Source organism: Rutidosis leptorrhynchoides, chromosome 9, assembly GCF_046630445.1.
Source record: "Rutidosis leptorrhynchoides isolate AG116_Rl617_1_P2 chromosome 9, CSIRO_AGI_Rlap_v1, whole genome shotgun sequence".
NCBI classification, from domain to species: Eukaryota; Viridiplantae; Streptophyta; class Magnoliopsida; order Asterales; family Asteraceae; genus Rutidosis; species Rutidosis leptorrhynchoides.
Genome location: NC_092341.1, coordinates 155,540,818 through 155,549,230, shown reverse-complemented (window position 1 = coordinate 155,549,230; position 8,413 = coordinate 155,540,818). Strand labels below are relative to the sequence as shown.

The following is an 8,413-nucleotide window of genomic DNA, read 5'->3' as shown; positions in this document are numbered from 1 at the left end:
TTTGACGTCTTGGTGTATATGTGTGTGACCCCGAAGGCTCAAATGAATTTGACCATATAGTTATATGTTGTACCTTGCACATTAATCCTTCAGTAACTGTTGTTTTATATTTTTAAGTTATCTTGTATGAAGTGATCAATCAAGTTCTAGGATATTCGTGTGTTTTTTTTGTTACATGATGAGTTTGATTTTTATGGTTTTCATATCTGCTAGTGATGGAGATTTAGGGAACAAATATTGAGAATTCCTGATTATTACAGGTCAATATTTTGTATAAGTACAACCTTCGTAATAGCGTTTTACAGTTTTATGATGCTAGAGATGATAACGAGGATTCTGGATGATGATGATTTGTGTCATGAAAGAGTCTGTTACAGAACAAAAAAAGTCTCCACGATAGTCAGTTACTTCATTGACGACAATGTGGAATGAAATCATGTTTTTTTTTCCCTCATTTTTTGTTCATATTTTATAATTGACCTGTTTGGAAGCCTCTTACTTTAATGGGTTCTTATTGTTTGATTGTAGTGAACATATATGAAGCTCGGCTAAGAACCAAACAGAAGCACCTACGCTTCAAACAGTGAGCGCTACTAACAGCTATCGATGTTCCAATGATCATTTGTTTATACGGGTATTATTTCTTTGAACCTTTTTAGCAGTGTGTATTGAAAAAGAATGTAGTGATTAATACAGGGTGATAGCTTTACGCCGTAAGTGTTGAAAAAAGATGTGTGTTTTTTTTTTTTTTTTTTTTTTTTTTTTTTTTTTGGCATATTTGCTACTATGGTGTAGGGTTTTTTTTTATCGCACTTTACATGACTTTAGATTGTGCACACGTTAGTTATGTTTAGAAAAATAATTTCGTGACAATGATTATCTAAGGTTTAGGAAATTGGATGCCTTAATTATAGACTAAGAAGTGACTTTAAATTCGAGTTTGTTTATACATCTGATGATCTGACCCATTTCCCTTTAAGCTACATTTTTATTTTATTTTAATTCATGAATCGGTTGTTGATTGGTTAAATTGCAATATTTTCCATCACACTATAGACTATGGAGTGACTTTAAGTTTGAGTTTGTTAATACATCTGACAATCTGACCCATTTCCCTTTAAGCTACAACTTTAATTTATTTTAACTCATGAATCGATTGTTGTTTGGTTAAATTGCAATATTTTCCATCACACTATAGTGGCTGGTAATATTAGCTTATGATTATCTTAAACAAAATTTTCATTTGTATGAATCTAAGAACATTTGAAACAATAAGATGGCCATATCGTTGTTCATCCTGATTGTGTTTTGATTTGCTATCGTCGTTACGTCAATTTAAATGCTTTGTGGATTGCAAGCAATTCAAAAAAATAAATAAATTAACATACTCTTGTTATAATTGTAGAATGCACTCCATCAGTGATGGTTATCTGTTATGGTGATTATAATATGTGTAACAAACGTAGATGTAATGAAGATTTGTATTTGAGTAGGCAAGAAAAATGAATGGACCAGCTGGAGACTCATGTACACCATAGTAGATTTTGTGACTTGTGTCAAAACACTTATTTGCACCATGCATCGTTATAGTACACTTTTTTGGGTTATATAAATATTAGTATTACATTTAACATACAATATTCATTGTATCTCTAATATTGATATTTTGTTTTGAATGTAATCTATATATAAATATAAACATCTTATAACTATCATTTATAATATAAATTTATTTTTATAGCCCCGCGAATTCACGGATTATAAACTAGTTTGTATAAATTAAAGAGATACGTATTATGAGAAGCGGTAACTACATGTGTGTTCAAAAAATATGGAGATAGATAAATAAATCGGCGTTTGGTCCAGAATCTCTCTTACACTAATAAGAAACACATGATTGAGTGATATCTTCATTAAAAATTCAATCCTAGCCATCCATCAAATTTAATCATTTAATCCTATCCCTCCATCACCCCTCATCTCTACAATCACGTGATAAGTCTTTAGGCATTAGTTAATAAATCAAAACTACCCATATGGCAAAAAAAAAAAAAAAAAAAAAAAAAAAACACGGAACAAAATTGGGAAAATAGGGGTTGAATAAAAAAACGCTTTGGAATTAGGGTTCAAGCTCCATTCTCAATTCTCGCTCCCTTCTTCACACATCAAAATATCGTTGTTAGTCGATTAGCCGTCGCTGATATAGATTGCTTGAAGATTGGAGCAATTAAACATGTTGAAGATAAACTATCCTGATAATCTTCCTTTTCAATTCAGTCCCAAAATACTTAAAAAAAAAAAACCACGATGCTCAACTCAAATACTTCATATGGGTAGTTACGATACAAACGACGACAAAAAATCGCTACCGAATTCTATCCAGTTTGAAGAGTATCCTGTAATTGTTATTCAAAAGATTCATGTTACCAATCATCGATTTTAGAGGTTAGTATTGTTAATTTGATTTTTGAATTACTGTTTTGTAATTTGTGTTTTGATGTTACAGTAATTCAATTATTATTATTAACATATGATCATTGATAGTATTACAACGATCGTTTCATTCTCTTTTGAAACCTAAGGGTTTGTAGGTTTCATCACCTAAAATAGCCGGTTGTGATCAATTATGGTTCATAGGTTTCATTATCGTTTAATTCGTCGTTGAAGATTCTATGTGTTTTGTGGTTTCTGTTAATTAGGCTTTATAGGTTTTGAGTTACGTAAAGTTTATCTTTGTATGATGAATTCAAACGAATTTGTATGATGAATTTAAAGAATTTGTATTTTGACGAGATCAGAACACCACCTGTTTCAAGAACACACATATACGTTATACATATACATACATATAGATACACAAAATGGTTGCAAGAAGCCAAGCAAAACTAAGGAAGAAAATGGCGGCACCGCTTGACCCTAATCAACTTCGAGAAACTGTCAATAAGGTACTCCTTTTTTCAATTGTATCTTATCTTTGTTTTAATGATATGGGTATTGTTTTATTTTATGGTGATAGTTATCAAATTATCAAACATTTATGTGTGATTTTGAAGGTGAAAAAATGTATGGCTAGATTGCAAGAAAATCAATATATTACAGGTGGAATATAAGTGATACCTGGTGTGAATCTTAGCCCTAGAAGTACCAGAGGCTATTTGAGAGCAAGTCTTAGAAGTACAAGTTTCTTTTATGTTGTAAATGCTGTATTTTGGTCCTAGTTTTTTCTATATATATGTTTCTTTTTGATAAAAACGTATTACGTGAATCATTGAATGATGATATTGGTGGTCACTTATATCAGGTTCGGGTGTGTGCACCTACAATGTGGTCGTAGTTCAGCTCGCAGAGAAGATAATTTTCACAAGATTAAAGGTAATGATTGTTTATTACTTTCCATGCTATAATTCATGTTTGCTTTTCACCGTTTTTTATATGTCTGCTTATTAAAAAACAAATATACTCAATCAACTATTAGTTCTTTTATGCAAATCTATTCTTAATTATTAAGTAACATCTTTATGATGACATATGTTTTGAAAACGGGCCATATGGCGGAAAAAGTAGTTCGGACTCAAGTGCGTTGTTGGTCGATTAATTGTTGTTTTTGATTTCTATATTCGGCCATCAATATGAAATTATAAGTCTGATGTGGTGGTTGAATGTGGGTTAATGCACTAAACGATAAACTCAAGTACGATTAACCAAAGTGTGATTAACCAAAGAATATGTTTTGATGATGACACATACATATGCATAAGTGATGACTGACATCTTAACATAAAACACGCAAGGTCACTAATCCATACTTTATCTTGCAAACGACCAAGTCAAACATAGGTTAAAGAATGAAATTAAAACTTCAACTAAACACACCGCATAGTCAACCGTGAAAACTCAAACTGAATTGCAACGCAGTTTTGTGAAAACAAGTTGCACGGTCGTCACCACGGTCAACCGCAGTGCGACTGCAGTTCTCTCTGTTACCATTTTCGACCAAATAAAGTTTGACTAATTCCCGACATATATAATTCATGAAACCTTTCTAAACATGCTTAGAATAGATGCCTTCTTCATACTCAACCGAGTTTTGGTCATAAAAACACTAATTGTGATTAATTACGCCTAATGACATCTTAATGACAAATTAACCAAGATTAGGCATAACACATAAGTGTTAATCAACAACTTGTGATCTTAATTCTTATCTAGATATCCTTAGTCTGATCATCAAGTACCAACACACTTAAGACAATGTCACTAGAACAATGATTGCTATTAGAAATGATTTAGTGATTAATTAAGGCTAAATAAGGAACAATGCTCTCAAGGTTAACTAGTAATGACTTGTAATCCTAAAACATACTTAGATACATTTAGGATGGTCACCAGGTCCCAACTAGAGATTGCTCTTCCCTTGTGCATGTGTTGGACATTAATGTGTGCTTACACATTAATCATGTAATGTGTTATATTGCACATTAAACTTATTAAGTGTTTGAATTATAAGTTGTGCAAGTATAGATATGATTGATCCTAGAATAACTATCTTTTTCTATGTGAGTATTACTTGCTACTTGCCAATATGCTTAATACTTATAAACTTGTCAACTTGATTAATATGTTTGCTATGTGCTCATTAGTTAGGATTCAAGAAACTAACCTACTCCAATAGATTAAGTGTAAAATGGTTCACAATGAAAGTATAGTCAATTGTCTATTTGATCTAGTCTATGTAACTAAGGGTAATTGCTTATGACTTAACTTTGATGTCTCTACATGCTTCATGATTATCTTATAGAGACATTGTTCAATTAATCTCTAACTAAACTTAAAAATGATCATGACTTGTGATTAATTAAAACTAGGAAGTTAATGACATAGTGACTAGTCTTTAGAATTGAACCAAAGACATTAATGTGACTAACTAAGTCTTGACCAAACTGAAATTTTCCTAAATATCAATCAAGACACTTCTCCAAGAATGTTGGGTTTACCACTTTTGGAATGATTAGTCACTTTCATGCATTAAGACCAAATCTCACACACTTAATGCATATAGTACTTGTATAAGATGTTTGATTTCTTTTGCAGGTGCTAGAAGGAGTAAAGGTGCCAAAATGTGGTGTTCAAATTTGAGTCAAACGGCTATACAACGGATACCTAATTTGGACCGGAGCACGCACGGTCGCACCACGGTAGACAGTGCAGGCAACCGTGTGTCAACGGCTATTTTTTGAATCTCACTATAAAAGGCAAACATTTAAGAGCATTTGAAGCTGACCATCTTGCATATTTCAAAGGCTTATCTCCAGTGATCACAAGTGCATCAATTACTACTCAAATGTGATCAAGCAAGAGAAGATTCTACGATCTTATAGATATATAATTGGGTTGTTCTAAACTTACTAATCAAAATCATTTATCTTATGAGTTTAATTAATGTAATGTATGTCCTAGTATTGTGTTAGGATCATCATTGCAAAGTGTATAAGTCTTGTAACTTCAAATAGTAGAAGCATAGGCTAGCTTAGTGATCTACTTCCTTAAAGGGACTTAGGAAGTTGATTAATCTTATTTGGAGATTAATACTTGTCCAAGGTGAAGACAAGTTGATTAGGTTGGAGTTGATCTTTCAAAGGGAAAAAAAGATTAGGTTTGTTGTCTACCAAAGAAGTTGAAGACTTGTAAATCGGATCTCCACCGGGTTTGGAGAAAAGTGCTTAGTGAAGCAACAAATCCCGATTAGTGTAATCGGGGAGTGGATTAAGGTGGATTAGTTAACATCCACCCGAACCACTATAAATCCTTGTGTCTATGTTCTTTACATTACTTCATTTATCATTTTGAACATATACACTATACACATCAAGTTTGAGTTGAGTTGGTTGATCAAAGTTAAATCGAATTTGGTGATCAATCGAAAAAGTGTTAAAAATGTATTAAGTAACTATTCACCCCCCTCTAGTTACTTACAATTGGTATTATAGCGGTTGCTCAAATCATTACGCTACAAACGATCGCGAAAGCGTCAAAATTCGTTTTGTGCAAAAACTTGAGTCAACAATTCTCGAATCAACTCAAACTATGGGATACTTGGAAGAATTGGTGAAAGACGCACCAATCTTTGATAAGATGGATATTGATGTGTGAAAATTAAGATTTGAGTCTTATCTCAAATCCAAGGATTACTACTTGTGGAGAATAATCAAAGTAGGAGACTTTGTACCACAAGCTAGTTCAAGGCTAGTGAAGTCAACATTTCAAAACAATGATGTTTTGAAACAATTTGATGCAATTTTACTACTTCATGGAATTTTTCCTAGTGAAGAAAGGTTAAAGATAATTTCATGTGAAAGTGATAAAGAATGTTGGGATTCACTATTTTCTCAAGAAGATTTAAACTCTAGAAGTTTAAAGGGTAAAGGAATTAGGAAGGATTTAGAAAAGGTCGGTGATTCTCAAGCAAAATGGTCGAATGGAAATGAAGACTTTTGTCTCATGAGTTCTTTGAATGATTTGGATCAAGATGGTCAAAGTGAAGAAGAGGTTGAATCTCCATTCAAAGAAGATGACGTCTCAAGCATGGATTGCAATGAGGTACATGTATTCTATCCTTCTAATTATGAAGAATTGTTAGATGATTACAAGACCATTAAATTTGTGTATGATAGTAGTCGTGACAAAGTAAAACTTTTGGAGAAAGAATTACACAAAGTTAGACAACTTAACAAAGTTTTAATTGATGAAAGTAACACATTGAAAAGAAAACTTGAAAGGATAACTATTTGTGATTCATCAAGAGATAAACATGAAATGAATATATGTCACGACTCTAGCAAACACAAATCTTGTAATCAAAGTCCATTGTCCATTATTAGGAAAATTGAGAATATGGAAAAAATGGACCAACCTAGCAATTACATGGTAGGGATAAGTCAAGGATTGGGTAATCTTAAAATCAATCAAAATCAATGATCAAAATGCTAATGAGAATAACCTTCTCAAAAAGACTTTGTATTAATGAAAGGTTTTTCTTACAAATGCAAAATTGTTTTTGAAAAATGATTTCAAAAGATTAGTGTAGGAAGCTTACATGCCTTAGGATTGTGTGTTTATATGTAGTGCATGACAAATACTAGATTAATGCGTTTTATGTATACTATATGAATGATTAAATATGAATATATATATATATATATATATATATATATATATATATATATATATATATATATATATATATATATATAGTATATTACGTGTCATTGATGATTAAACATCGGGAGGATGTAATCATTCAATGTTAGGAAAAGAAAACTTGTCTTCAAGTATTCTATAGAACCTAAGAATCGTCAAAACGCGTTCGAAGAAAGAAGAAGTGAAGAAACAAGTGATCAGAAGGATCCACGGCAGCACCACGGCTGACCGTATACACGACCGCAGACTCCTGTCCTGTACGTGTGAAAATATCTGCACGGCTAACACCACGGTCGACCGTGCTTCGACCGTGCCTGGTCTGATTCTGTTTTAAATTAAACTAAACCCCCACTTTTATTTCTTTTCAACCTACTTCAAAACACACACCCCTACACACGGCTGAGGAGATCGACCGCATGGAGAAGAACGCTCATTCCTTCAATTTCAATTCCTACTTTTGGTACGATTCATCCTTGCTTTCCTAACATTCAATTGTGTTTGTATGATGAATTAGGGTTATGAAGAAACCCTAACTAGAATGAATCAAAACCTAAATTGATGCAAACAATTGAAATTGTTCTTGAAGAACAATTTAGAAACGATTGTAGTAATGATTATTGTATATCTATGCATTTATTTAACTTTGGATAATTCTAGGGTTCATTATACATCTAGGTTAGATTTTCATAGAAGCATTGTTCATATGATATGAATGACATTGTTGCAAATTGAGTGTAATAATGTTGAATGTCAAAACATGTGTTGATGATGATTTCAAAAGTCTATAACACATATGAACTTTGTGAAAATCTTAATCTAGTTGCAAACTCATTGACACTAATGAAGAGTGAAAATGTGAAGAACATTAACATCAAAACGTCTAAGTATTGATGATAATTAAAGTTTGCAAAACTTGTTGCCTACAATTGAATTATGCACTTTGAATTAATTAAAAGTGACAATGCGCAGAAAATGGCAAATCGAGGAGAAAGCTCATCTAACTTTCGCCCACACCAATCAATACTTAACAGAGAAAGAGTGAAAAATCGAACAATAGCAAAAGGAAGGAGAATTGAAGCAGAAGATTTTCCTGAAATGGTGGCAGCTTTCTCAGATTTAAACTGGAATGTATTTCTTGATCTAAATAGACCAATTTATCCATCACTCGTTCGAGACTTTTACTCTAGCTTCGTCTATACCAACGGTTCAGTTACCT

The 8,413-nt window shown here is 32.3% G+C and overlaps 1 long non-coding RNA gene across 2 annotated transcripts; it reads left to right on the top strand.

Moving 5' to 3' along the window:
* The first annotated feature begins 2,079 nt into the window (after positions 1-2,079).
* LOC139867627 (uncharacterized) lies at positions 2,080-5,642 on the top strand. 2 transcript variants are annotated; one of them, XR_011765897.1, is made up of 5 exons: positions 2,080-2,445; positions 2,799-2,945; positions 3,054-3,174; positions 3,302-3,372; positions 5,092-5,642. It is a non-coding gene; the product is annotated as an uncharacterized lncRNA (long non-coding RNA). The 2 variants fall into 2 exon arrangements; XR_011765896.1 differs by lacking the exon at positions 2,080-2,445 and having other exon boundaries at positions 2,470-2,945.
* The last annotated feature ends 2,771 nt before the right edge of the window (positions 5,643-8,413 follow it).